General features: G+C 43.2%; 1 long non-coding RNA gene across 2 annotated transcripts; it reads right to left on the bottom strand.

Moving 5' to 3' along the window:
* Window positions 1-2,448: 2,448 nt before the first annotated feature.
* Window positions 2,449-8,221, bottom strand: LOC147303114 (uncharacterized). 2 transcript variants are annotated; one of them, XR_015126988.1, is made up of 5 exons: window positions 5,278-8,221; window positions 4,800-4,835; window positions 4,274-4,426; window positions 3,814-3,901; window positions 2,449-3,226 (listed from the first exon to the last, which is right to left on the bottom strand). It is a non-coding gene; the product is annotated as an uncharacterized LOC147303114 (long non-coding RNA). The 2 variants fall into 2 exon arrangements; XR_015126987.1 differs by having other exon boundaries at window positions 4,800-8,221.
* Window positions 8,222-12,715: the final 4,494 nt, after the last annotated feature.

Here is a 12,715-nt window from a genome sequence, read left to right as displayed (position 1 = left end):
AGCTGTTCAATTATTCAATCAACACCCTCATGATGCTGAGGAGAGGGGGCTTAAGGGTTTTTAGTAAGTTAGCTGCGTACAATAATGAAGGTTCAGCACACACATAGGCTTGCTTTTGATTAGCTAAGACCTCCTGGCATTGGGGGGTATTTTCACTGATTGATTTTGGTGTTTAACTCCATAGAGGTCTTTTCAAAATAAAGGAAAGGATGAACATTTGAGAACACTTCCAGGCCGGTGGTCAGTTTTTCCCTGATAACAAAATCTCTGAGAGCGGGAAGGAAGAAAAACATTGTTTACTCCCATTTTATAGTTGTTGCCGTGCAGTTTATAGTTAAATTTATGAAAAATGCAAACAATGTGACAGCAATAAAATCACATTTTTTGCATTAACTTGGACTTTTTATTGTCATTGTGCAGTTTCTTGCACAGCAAAATTGGGTAGCTGAACCACAAAGGTGCTAAAGTAAGAAGAAGAGAAACCAATATGCAACGAAGGCGGAAAATAAAGAAATAATTAAATAAATAGAATAAAATTAAAAACAGTGTATATGTATACATATGTGAGTGGAACTATATACATGGTGTATGTGTAGGAAACATTGAAACAGACTGGGACCAAAAATATTGCACAGAACATGGAAAGACTGAGAACAAGGTGATTCCCAAAGAGATGTGAGCAGGAAACCTGGTGCAGCTCTGCCCCCTAAACATGCAGAAAGAGAACCACAGCTGAACTGATGCATCAGTGTGAGCCTCCCCCATATCCGATCTGACTTACTAAATGTATTATAAATGAGGTCTCAGTTGTAAGTTTTTAATTTTACATTACATGCTCCCTTTGGTCCCAGCTGCTCTAATAAATGAAGCCATCGAGGGTAAACACAAATATTAAGAGCTGAGCGAGGTGAGGGACGGGCAGGGTCGCTCTCTTTCACCGCTGAATCATCTCGGAGAGGGGATTGAAACGACTGAATGGCCTAAATTGAAATAGCTGCGGTTCAGCTCAGAGGAGAAAAATGGAGCTTGAAGGACTATTATGTGATGGGATGACACAGCCGTAAAGATTCATCCAATTTTATGGCCACATACAGTCGAGACATTAACTCCATCGCCCCATCCATCCGGCACACGGCCAAGTGCGCTTGTGTGCTTCGTATGAGACTCGATCTGCTTATGTAAGTTTATTTATCTGTGCATCTAAATAAGTCTCAATTAAACCAGCCATTGTATCGTCCAATCGAAAGCTGCGTTTTACCATCTGAACCTTTACTCTGGTCTTTATTCACCTGTGTGTGAGAATGTTCTGCAGCGCTCTTTATGATGTGACACATTTCAGAGAAAGCTTAATATATACTGGACGCAGCTTTGACAGGAAAAGCAGTTGTAGCTGAAACAGGAAATGACATCAAAATCCTTTTGAACCAACGTCGCCCCCTGCTGGCCATTAGGACTTCAGCGCTGGCTCCACTTCGTACACCTGGAGGCAATGATCATGTTTAATCACATCTTCACATCATAATCAAGTCGTGTTGAGTATAACCATCATAATCAACACGACCGACAGAAAGTCAGGCGCAGGTTAAAGTCCAAAAGAGGGTTTTTATTTAACCCCAAAACAAAGTGGTTGAATTATACAGTAAAATCTCAATCTTGGGTCCATAATAGAGTCTCAGAACTCTACTCCATACACTGAAAAAAATATGTTGTTGGATTTACTTAATTCAATGGTGGACATTTGTTGCACACAGATGTTTTGCTTTGGCAGCAACTTAAACAATTGAGTTAAATTAACACAATTTATTCATGTTCAATAAACCTGTGCAATTTGTGTTGATAAAATGTGACTTAAACATGTTTTGATGAAGTAATTTGAGCTCTTGGAATATTTTAATCCTTCACAATTTTTTCACTTTATCCCAACACCATTCAATAACTTTTACCCAATACTACTTGGTCACTTAAATGCTACATGTTATCTTCAAATTACATTTTGCTATTATATTCTAGTATCAAATACACAATTTTCAAATGGAGGCCTTATAACAGATTGTATTGTTCTCTTCCAAGATGGTTGCTGGCATCCACCAGTAACCTTTAAAAACAAAATGTCTAATTTCACTGCATTGACAGTAGGTAAAGAATTAAACTGACATTACTCCTCCACTGAATCTATATAAATCAACAGTTAAATAATGTCAGTTCTTCCGTGTTCTCTGGAATCAATCACAGTAAAGAAATTAGACTCTTTCTTTTGAAAAATGTTACAGGACAATACAAAACATTCTATTTAAGGCCTCTGACGTCAAGATTCAGTTAAACAACAATTATAACTAAACAATTTGAGGTAATGTTAGTTTCCATTAACATTAAATTAGGTTACTGAATTGGCAAACACCTTCCTATTAACATTACCCATTTTACCCCAATAACTAAAGAAATTAGCACTTGCAGGTCAAAACCTTTATTCAAGAGACGCAAAAATAACATTGATACAGTGACTGTCAAAAATTACAGCACTGATCATACTGTGACATCTTGGTTCAAAACAGCACACTTAGAAATATTCAACGTTCTTTACTTCAACTGAATGAAATTGAAAATACCATTTCACACGACCCATATGGGATATTTAGACTGCATAACTGTTCACGCTACATCTCTTCACTAGTAAAAGAAAGAAAAAATACAAAGAGAAATTGAAAAATGCTGCCAAACAGACAAACAGAGAACTTGTACAGAGCAAAAGGAAAAACAAACAAGAACAAAAAACGGCTTGTCCTCATGGCAGTTGCAGAGTATATAAAAATGAACCCTGCGATCCGTTCCTGGAATTGAGCTTCAAAAATGCAGCAGAACAAGTGTGAGATTTAAATGTCCTCTCACCTAGAGCTGGTCACCTCACATGCATAACAGTGAGCTTCGTTGCAGGAGCAGTTTTGTCTTAGTTGTGAGCTTTTCTTGAGAGCTGAGTTGCATCCAACTCCATTACCACCCTTTGAATCACCTCAAAAGTGTAGCAGAGTTGTGATGGGTAACTCATATTGAAGGAATAAAAAAGGTCCAAACAGCATGGCTACTGCAAAGGTCACGTTATCCAGATCTTGAAGAACTACTATACCCTCGATGATGATGCCAACATCAGAAAAGTCATTGCCTGGCGCATCCTCTAGAGACAGATGTTCATTGTGGTTTTCTCAATCTGTGCAGTGGCCTCAGTCAAGTCCTGGTTAAACACAAAACACTGCTTTAAGATTCCTTTTTAAACTCATCTCTTTTGAATCTACCAGTTCTAATGTTAGAGTAATTTAAACCAATCAAAGCAACATAGTAAATAACTATAGCCAAAGAGTGGCCTGCCATGCTGCCATTCATGGTCTAACAGAGTTTCTAAGAGAGAGTGAAAAACATAATAATTTCAAATGCTTTACATTAGTTTTTGTTAGAAAGACACCAGCCCATCAGAAATCCAGGTTATGTCACTCAGAAGATGTTAGAATTTAGACTTTCAGCCCCACAATTTGGTTAGCTGTTGGTCTTTTTTTTTTTCTTCAAACAAAAGCTAATGTAAATATTGGTGGGATTTTCCTTTGTTCACTAGAATGACAAATTTAAAGTTTTTTCACACTGATGTGACCCCTAATACAGGGGTGGGGCCTCAAGGGGGGGCGGCCGAGTTCACTACCAGGCCTCATGTGAACTTCAAATTATTAAAGAGGACTACTGGTCCTAACCAGTCCAATGAGGATCAAGTGGATAACTAAATGCATTTTTAAATGTTGCAAAGCCACAATCTACTCATAAAACACTCACCATGAACTCCTGCACCAAGATGTTGCAATTGTCTTTCACACAGATGCGGAGCACTTTGATGAGACTCCCTTTGAGCATTAATGTCATCCTAAAGTATTATAACAAAGAAAACAGAGATTTGTGAACTTTTCAGTAGCACAGAAGAAAATGATCCCAGACAAAAACTCTTGACTTTTTAAACCAGTCAACATGCAACACCAGCATCTACAAAGCAATATCAAAAATTCCTGTTTGACATCAACTTTATGGATATATAGTTTCCAGAACATATATTTTTAAAAAAAGATAATTTTTTCTCAGTGGGCCAGTAAATGCATGACAAAAAAGAATGGCATCCTTTCAGTGGAATCAGTACTCACAGGTAATAGTTGACTGTTTCAATGGATGTAGCATAAAAATCTTTTACTGACCTAATGCAATACATATACACTTTGTAGTTAAAGAATTTTAAAGTTCTTACTGTCATTATGGCAGCTACATCCTTTAGCTTTGTGCACTGTTCCCCCGATCACTTTGCAAACACTTTCAGCAGACTGTCAGAGAGAAACTCAGCTCCGTCAGAAACCTTGACTGTAAAGGCATGGTTGGGATGCACTGGAATGCTGCATTTTATCTGAAATAACATTTTGAAATTTTGAAATAACAGCAGGCACTGTGCTTGGTTAATCAGTAATGTTTTGTTGAATAAAAACTGTGTTTCCAGATGTTATGGGATTAAAAAAATCCAAAGATGTTTGTTTCTGATTTGCAACCCAAGAACCCACAAGTTACAACCTCATTTTAGTTCAAGTGTGCATTAATGTGAGTCCAGTAATCACCTTTCTGACAATACATACAGGTATAAGTTAAACCTATGGCAGATTTTGGATTTCTCAGTTGTTTTAATAGGGTGGTCTATTTGTGTATGCATGCACCTAATAATTATACAAAACCTATTATAATTAAGTTACAGAAACCTTAAGCGAAAATAGAATATACTTTCTTACCATAACACCTTGAACCCACAATCCATCAGCTGACTCCTGGTGAAATGCAGAATAGATGTGGTCTCTCAATGTGCAGCAAAAAAAACAAAAAGAAAAGGACAGCAGGTGAGGGCAGGAGGGGTAGGGATGTAAGCTAGCATAATGCCGCTAATGATATTAGCTAAAGCTGTTCAATGTCCAAAATCTCACTAACACCACGGTGCAGTAAATACACAATGCAACTGAAGAGTCAGTTGGCAAATCTATTCACACAGAAAACCAAATTATGTTATGAGTGCCTCGTAATTAGGTTTAATGTGATATTACGGCTCTTGTGCCAAAGACAAATTCAAATGAAAAAGCGCCAATTCTTTGACAACAGATAAAACAGCAAATAAGCTAACGGCTCTTTTTTAGCATGTTACATGGCGACACTCTAGACGTTTAACTACATTTGGCTGAAATATGGTAAATATTAATTCAAAAAATCAAGACATACCAAAAACGTAGAGTTGGCTGCTCGACTTGACTGAGATGGATGCCTTTTTTGAACCACGATCCAAAGCCCGCGAGATGAAATCACGCGTGGTTTCACGAGATTTAACGTTGCTATCTTATTGACTTACTTCACCTGAACATGATATGAACAATTTAATACACCCTTTCTGCATATCATGTAGTTTTTACACTATATAGTTACATTTATCTTTAAAACATGAGGTAATTGTGTTAAATACATGCAAGATGCTTACATAAATCCAAGAGATGGCCAGTCCCTTTTTTTCAGTGTAGCTGACAACAACCAACCCTACTACCTCAAACTGACCTCGCTAAACGAGACAAAGGGAGACTTGAACAGTGGCTGATCAGCTCACAAAAACAGGTTTCTGTGTGTTCTACCCATTTTACTAACGGAAACTAACGCGCCAATGGCCCAGAGCCATGACATCACCCTACCTGCAGGTCTCCACATAGGCTTGCTCCGCCCCTTCTCCACTTTTTAGCTCATCAGCCATGGGACTGCAGCTGCCACTGAAGTCATACAGTGTAAACTGAATGTGCACTTATTTTAGAGCCCAGTGTTATGTGATCGTATAAGTAAAGTTCTTTATAAGTTAAGAAAGAAAAATATACGTGTAGCGTTGTGTGTAAGCCTCTAACACTCATGTGTGGTCGATCTTGTGTGGCTGTCACTGCAGCCATCACAGCGACTATGGTGGAATAACCAACTTCTTTATGACATCAGCTCAGCTCAGCCATGTCTGAGCTGTCGGGGCCTTTGGAGCGTCTCTAATACAGTCTGACAAACATGGCTGTGCAGTTAGTTTGTTCAGGTAAGTGAAATCCTGCCTTCATCCCTCAGAAGCAGAGATGCTCAGTGTCAGGAGATGTTCCTGCTTGAAATGAGCAGGGTGTCCTTTAACATCTGGAACAGCTGCCGTCTTTTTAAAAATACGAACTAAAAACACTTCCAGGAGTCAGGCTGTAATCCAGCTCTGCTTGCTCCAACAATTCCCCGCTTTTATCGGCACCTCACAGGATCATTTTGATGTAATCTGTCCCTAAATCCGAGTCCACGGTGATCCCACTGCTTTCCCCCACAGTCACAGCTACAGCGTGGGAGAAGATGAAGCTGCACACGGGAAGTAGAAGACTCGGCTGCAGTGTAGAGGTTGGTAAAGAATTCAGTCCAAAATCTGAATAACCCCATGGTGAAAACCAACGCACCTGCACCGTGCAGCACTGAACTTGTTGCATTTGTAACTGGGCCACATGCTGAACCATAAAAACCACCATAGCAGCCGTGTGAGTCACAGTTTTACCTCCTCCTGCTCTCGTTGTGTGTGATTTCTCCAGCTGTGTCTCATTCGCTCGTTATCCCTCTGTGTATTTAAGCCTTTTGTCCTGTTACTGACTCGTCTGCTTGTCATCCACTGCTAACCTTACATGTCTCAGATATTCATGTAAGCTTAAACTGCACGAACATGAAACGTGAAGCAGCAGTCATCAGGCGAGCCAGCACCGACTCTGATTTTGGTCCAAGCTTCTGTTGGGTTTGTAATAAAACATCATCCAAACTGTTGACTCAATGTCTTCTTTAATAGATGTGCACATTACGTTTTTACAGCAGCAGACATCCTGCCAAGTATCATGCCAGACAGCCGTCATAAAACACTTGACGTGACTTCAGGTTCCTCCTCTGCTAATATCCCAGCAGTGCTGTGCAGCCATAAAGGCCATTAAAGGCAAATCTACCTGATTACTGTTGATTTTTGACGACTTGTTACTTCTTTCCCAGCTAATCAGTGCAAAGTGCAGTGGGATGGGTCGGTGTGTGGGTGTGTCACAGTCCTGCGCCGCTCTGCTGTTTTGGGTTTTTAGTCGAGAGATGAAGGTCGGAGTGCCGGGTTCCCGCTGAGCTCATCCTCAGCCAGGATTTAAGCACCTCTCATCCAGATTGTTTGCTGTTGTTGTAGTAGTAGTCTTCACAGGATAAGAATTACAAAGTGCTTTACAACAATACAATAAAGAGCCCCTTCATGAGTTCCAGTGTAACCTCTGTGTTTGTCTGTTCCCAGTTAGACTCCTCCTGCGCTTGTCCCCACCGAGCTGTCCTCCCTCTGTGCATCAAATCACCATCCTGCTCACCCTCCTGAGACTCAGAGTGACTCCAGTGAATCCTCCTCCGATTACCCAGGTAGGCAATCATCATACTGCACACCGGGACCTTAATGTGGACGTCCCAAAAGTTAGGGTTGCGTCTTGATGAACTGAATCCTTACCTGGATGAATATAATAGAAATGCCCTCACTGGATAAATGATCCAGCAGCAAAGTGACAAAGGCAGATGGAGCACACACACAGGAAACAAGAGACTGTAGCAAATTCCACATAAGAAAGGCTGTTCAGTTATTACAAATAACATGCTCGGTTTCACAGAAATGTGCAGCTGAGTGGGATCATTTGTTATAAAGATGCTTAAAGACAATAACAGACTATTTTACAGAAAACTGTTCAAATACCAGCAGATGTAAACGAGATGTTATGTTTGTTGGGAGCAATGATCGAGCGCGTACGAAGATTAACTCGCCCCTCTCTCAGTGACACTGGTCCCTGTAAACTCAACTGTCCAATCCTATTGGCCGACACCTCCGTCCTGCTTGTTCTTGTTAATAAACAGTCAAACAGATGACGGCGCTCACTGCAGGGCCTCGATTGGAGCCATTTGGCACATGGTAGTGTGTAAACTGTAAAACAAAAAATAAATAATTAGCAGAAAAAAATAGAAACCCTTTACTGTCAGTGTACATGTACAATGAAACTGGGGGTGCTCCACACCTACAGTGTTAAAAACAAATAGTAGACACAGAAATAAACAACAGAATACAAAAGAAGAAAGAAGTTCCTTGGTGCCTGGAAGTTTAAAGAGCCTAAGGTGTGAGGACAGTCTGTGTGGGAGTGTCCTGAGTGACGAGGGTCACTCAGACCACGGCTCAGATTGGTGAGGTGGGTGGGCAGGGGTGGGGTGTGGAGTGGAGGGGTAGTGTTTGTTAACAGTCTTCCGCCATGTCCACAGTGAGACGGCGTTTTCGGTCAAGGAAAACGCAGCGTTTTCAAAACGCAGCGTTTTGAAAACGCTCTCCAAAGGGGATCCGATGTCAGACTTTAGTCATGTGACCAACTAAACTGAGACAGTGGAGGGCATTACACAGAGTTTTGTTTGAGAGCCGTATTACAGATTAATATCAGTCGTGTACATGCTCCAGAGAGCTTTTCTTCAAATTCTTTCATTCTCACTCGCTTTTGCAACTTTTAAAAACTCGGTGCTTTTCCTCGACACAGCTGTTCAGAAACAACTGGAAACGGCAGAGTGGACGCAGAGCGTTTCTGGAAAACGCCATTTTCAAATTTATCCGGGTTAGTGTAGACGTAGCCTGAACGGCCCCAGAGGAAGAAGCTGTTAGTGAGTCTGGAGGTTTGGGACCTGATCGACCTGAGGCACCGACAACAGGGCAGCAGGTCAAACTGGTGGGCGGAGTCACCTGTGGTGAGCCTTGTTTACGGTAAATGGACTGCTTCTTATAAAGTGCTTTACACAACTTGCCTCGCTCACTCATCCACACAAGCACTTTTTCTTTCTAACTTTCACACACATTCACACACCACGTTAGTGCGAAGAACAACACGGGGTCAGCGTCTTCCCGACCGGAGCAGACGGCGATCAAACCACCAACGTTCCGGTTAGTAGAGCCTGACCTACAGCCTCATAAACCGTGTCACCAGCACTATGTAGCTAATATCAAGCTAACTGTTGCTCAGACATCGCACATGTTCCACGTGTTGAGGTCTGATGTGTGGTGGAAGCACAACCAGTTTGCAGATGTGCACAAAGGTTTTTGCTGCGAGAAGCTGTAAACGGCATCGTGGTTAATCTGAGGAATGAATTTACTACAAACAAAATGGAGCGTACAGACTGATGTGCACAGAGCTGCATGAGGAGCAACAAACAGACACTGATGATCGGAGCGACGGCTTTAAAAGAGTGTGGACAGGAAATGTGACCGAGCTGTATGCAGGTATGAAAGCAGCTGTAAGTGTGAGTGCAGGGAGACGCCGTACACTCAGTGACAGCAGGTATTTCCTGCCATGTTTGTGCATAAATACAGCTCGTGTCTAACGAAAGCCTAAAGTCACTAATAATTAGCAGTACACGGCTCATGTTTGTGCTTTCCACTCTCCGGATCGGATTAGCTGCTGTCTGCAAGCAACAATGAGTAAGTGGACCTCTGCACAGGCAGGTGGAGAAGGTGGAGCTCACGAGTGGCAGATCCTGTTTACAGAAGCCACGTGAGGCGCAGCTAATCAGAGGAGAGCGTGATTGCAGGCAGGCGCTAAAACGGCTTAAACACACAAAGAGCCGAGGCGCTGCTTAAAGGATCGGTTAGGTAAATAATGACTGTGGAGCTGCGTGTCGGCCCGACTCGTCCTACTGTACGTGTCAGTAACAGAGCTCTGCTATTGGATTGCATTAGATTGCACCAGCAGACGCCATTCATCCCTCTGAGTGTCACTGCCAGCATGTGCAGCTAAAAGCATCTTTTATCAAGTTTGTGTACGTGCCTGCAGAAATGACAGCTTCTGTTCTAAAAGCCATCATTTGACCCAGTAGTGTCAATGCAAAGTATTGATTAGAGTGGGAAAACGAACTGATGGAAATGTGTTTCAGAGGTACTCGGGTCGTGTTCGGATCAATGCGGGCGACTGATGCAAACAAACAGAAATGTGGGGAAATCGAATGGCGAGAAAGACTTTATTCACGCTTTAGCACAAACTCTCTGCTGTGATCGATGAACACAGAGCTCCAATGTAAACATAAAAATAATAATGCATTGCATTTATATAGCGCTTTTCAAGGCCCTCAAAGCGCTTTACAGTTCCACTATTCATTCACTCTCGCATTCACACACTGGTGGAGGCAGCTACAGTTGTAGCCACAGCTGCCCTGGGGCAGACTGACAGAAGCCAGGCTGCCATATCTCGCCATCGGCCCCTCTGGTCATGGCAAAATGTGCCAAATAACACGCGAACAGCAGGCCGCCTCCAGCTTTAAAACACTGGTGATGTCACTGTGGTCTTCATCCCCCAGCTGGTCTCTGCTGCAGGGCTCTTCCTGTTTAAAGGGAGCTTTTCCTTCCCGTTCTTGCTCGTTGTCTTTACCCGACAATTTCACTAGCTGGGACCACATCCTTGGTAACGATGAGGAAGTGTGAAATGGTGCTGCGCTTTGGGGAAGGCCTCGAAGGGGACTGGCGACGGCTCTTGGGCCGGGCAGATCCCCATGTACGAGAAATGAATGAAGGAAAGGAAGAGAGGAGAAGAGGAGGAGAGAGGGGAAATGGGGGGGGGGGGGGGGGGCATGAACATGAGAACAGCAGGTATTGGAGGAGGGGGGTTTTTATAGCCTGAGGCCAAAGGGGCGTGAAGGAGGAGAGGTCCCGCTCCTGAAATTCAGATGATATCTCCACATAAAGCAGATGTTTTTGGTTTGTCACTAAATAATTATTTTATTCCCTTTAATAACTGATATACTTGGTAAAAAGCTCAGTGCAGTTCTTTCTATTTATCCATACAGTGAATAAAAGGCTCACTGTGTCAGCATCTGAACTACAGGGGGATTCAAACCAGAGCTCAGCGAGGGTCATCATTAATCGTCTGTTGTTACCATGACTGCAGGGTTTCTTTAAGGCTGCAGACCGTCTCACAGATGCAATCAGAGCTAATCAGTAAGAGTGACACCTATGATTACTGAAGTCAGTTTGTGTTGTGTGTGTGGGCTAATTGAAGTGGATTTCATTAAAGTCAAATTAACCTTTGTGTAATTTAGTGGAAGCCCAGGAAGCCTGCTGAGGGTCCCCAGATGCCCCTGAACCTGCAGCAGGAAGTGCTGACCCAATCAGCTCGCTAGGTGATGAATCACTGCATTAATCAAAGAGCGAATGAGTCAACAGGCGGTCAGCAAACCGGCATCTCAGCCAGCAGTGACCCATTGTTTGATTTCATGTTACATAAAGTAGCCTTTGATATAAGTCGGGCTGCACGCTCGCCGCACAACACAGCTTCCTCCTAACCGTATTTTGTCTCAGAGGGAACGCCGGCGCTGACAAAAGCAACAGTGATGATGTGGGCGTTGTGTCAGTGATTCCTGTGACAGCCAAGACAAAGAGGAAGACGATGCATATTAATTGATGGTCACATCCTGCGAGGACCTGAGGCTGAGAGGAAGTGATATATGGGGGTCCGACTCCTGTCGGGTCCACACGAGCCGCGGACGCTGCAGCAACCCGGCAGTGTGCAGTGCTGCCTTTAAGTGGATGCTAGAGGCTGATCGGCACACCTGCAGACTCACCGTTTGATATCATGTTCAACAACGACAAAAAATTACATTTATTACAACATGCATTAAATAATCACAAACAATTAAAATGCAAAATCAGTCATCGCAAGATTTCCAGCGCTGCCTCTGGAATCAGCATCACGGTGGGAACACGTCACAGTGACAGCTTCCACAGACGTTCAGTTCAGACTCGACGCTCATCTTCACTGGTTTTATTCTGTACTCGACTAGACTGGCTTTACATGAGTCGTAGTTCACAATGTTCCCTATTGTATGATGAACCTTCAGTCATCTCTCTTCTGATTGGTTGCCCCTCACAAACAGTTCCTTGTAGCTTTGGTTATATGAACGCACACCTGGACTTTCCCCCTAAGCAACAAACGTCATCATCATTGAACAGATGATCCAACCAGACCCTTGATGCACATTCGAGGAGTCGACCGCCGCGAGCTGAGGGGAACGCCGCTGATGTTTACTGTATTCGCTCACAGAGCTGTGACGCTCCGCCCGCACATTTAAACATGATCAGGGAGCTAAACATGGAGCCACATGTTCCATCTTCCACATGCCAAAATACAAACAAAGGCTGAAACAGGAAGTTCCGGTTCAGAGGAAGGTCGCGCGCTGGACGGATCAATCGGTGGCCGCGTTACAGGACGCACTCGATGACGCAGACTGGGGCATGTTCAGAAACAGCTCCGACGATGATGTCAACGTGTTTACGGAAGCGGTTGTGGGATTCATCGGGAAACTAGCGGATGATACCGTGGAGACAAAGACTATCACAACGTTTCCCAACCAGAAGCCGTGGGTGGATAAAACCATCCGCGACGCTCTGAGATCCCGCACCGCTGCCTACAACACGGGACTCATGACGGGGGACATGGACCCGTACAAAGCCGCGTCATATAACGTGCGGAGGGCGGTGAAAGAGGCGAAGCAGCGCTACGGGAGGAAACTAGAGTCACAACTCCAACAGAGTGACTCTAGGAGCCTGTGGCGGGGACTAAGGACAATAATGGACTATAAAGCACCAACAACC

This window comes from Aulonocara sp. 'chitande type north' Nkhata Bay, linkage group LG22, assembly GCF_057382095.1.
Source record: "Aulonocara sp. 'chitande type north' Nkhata Bay isolate Kocher_YH1m ecotype deep benthic linkage group LG22, A_spYH_male_GT1.1, whole genome shotgun sequence".
Lineage (NCBI taxonomy): Eukaryota > Metazoa > Chordata > Actinopteri > Cichliformes > Cichlidae > Aulonocara > Aulonocara sp. 'chitande type north' Nkhata Bay.
The sequence above is the reverse complement of the archived record's forward strand: the minus strand, read 5'-3'. Positions and strand labels throughout refer to the sequence as shown.